The sequence below is a fragment of the Mugil cephalus genome, chromosome 4 (assembly GCF_022458985.1).
Source record: "Mugil cephalus isolate CIBA_MC_2020 chromosome 4, CIBA_Mcephalus_1.1, whole genome shotgun sequence".
NCBI lineage: Eukaryota > Metazoa > Chordata > Actinopteri > Mugiliformes > Mugilidae > Mugil > Mugil cephalus.
Window position 1 is genome coordinate 6,344,133 of NC_061773.1, and position 1,620 is coordinate 6,345,752.

The window sequence follows — 1,620 nt, forward strand, 5'->3', positions numbered from 1 at the left end:
TGTTATGTAGTGTTGCTGGAAGGAGACACTCAGCACTGGCCCAGCTCATTTGTTAAGCAAATTAAATCAGTGTTTTAGAGGATACGTGATTTTTAATATTATTCTTCCAATGCAGCACAGCAGGAAAAAGGCAGATCAAAAAAGTCACACCCGCTTGGAAAAATAGAAACTTTATTTTAAAAACTACTGAGGACAGTAGAGTTTGTCTCCCATCATTTCCACTGGCAGAGCATTAATGAGTTGCATATTTCAGTAGCTGGAATGAAGAGAGTAGTTTTAGCAAGCAAATGTTTTTCCAGACCTCACTGTTGAGTCGAGTCTATACGAAGCACATTTAAACGTCACAAATGGTGACCAAGCTGCTTTGGGAGGAGCTGTGGAGAAGTGGTTAGAGAAGGGAAGTTGGGATTGTAAGACTATATGTGTATATTGTGAATATGTGAATATTTTTTATACTTGGTCAATAAATCTTGAATAAACATTCAGTAAAGATAATCCTTTCAGATAAGATAGTACTTAATCCCACAGTGAATGATTAAGTAAAACAAACAGACAGGGATGCTGAAAGGAACTCAATGAGAGAACATGCAGAAGTTAAATCATCAAATGCATGAGCATATGCAAGAAATTACTAAAACAAGCTTGAGTCCAAATGTACACAACAGGTACAAAGTCCAAGACTGACATCCAACGTAACTGAATGAACAGTCTGTCTCTGTTTTATTGTGAACGTGGACATTTTGAGATCTTGAAACTGAAGTTTTTGCTCTTTTTATGAGAAAAGGAGAGAAAGCAAGAGTGTATCCAGTTTGAGCTGCAAATAGATGAGGTCACACCTCTGTGAGCCACACAGTTTTACTGATCAGAAAGGAGGCAACAAGCCGACACTATGGGACACATTCTGCTGCGCCCATGATTTTTGATCTATATACAGTATGTTCCCCTCTTACGTGCAGGACAACTCTTAGTTTTGATCAGCCTAAACAATCTTTCTGCTTCAAACCCTTCTCTGTTTCTATCCTCACTCTGTGTCTACACACAATAGCAGGCATGCACTGTCCCCAGTGTTGTTCTTTTTGCATGAATAACCTCAGCCATAGGAGTTTCATTAATCCACGGCTTTCACATGTTGAGGCACACATGGGCCACAGAAGCGGGCTACTTCACAAACATGGCTGTAGAGAGGCAGTGGAAGGGGGAAGAGAAGTCAATTTGTTACATTGTTTTAGCCAATTTGCACTAAAGAAGGCTTCTTGTCAAAAGCGTGATAAATAAAGTCCAATGCAAATACAGATCAGCATGTCAACAGTTTACATGTTGTGTTGTCTTTCTGCTACAGTCAAACATCTTCATGGTCTCCTCTTGTCTGTGACCACGTTCAGTGTAATGATCAACACCTTGTAAGGAGACCCAATGTGTGGAAAATGTAAATAAGGTGAAAAGAGATTTATTTATTGTCTCGTGCTTTAATGCATTTGTTTGGTGTGGTCAGTCTAACTTAGTGGACTTCCTGTCGCTCGTTCAGTGTTTTTCAGTGAACTGCTCCTTTAAGAGAACCAGAGTTGACAGATGAATAACTTCCAGTCCACCGCGTGTTTCAACTCCCGCTGGTCACAGCGA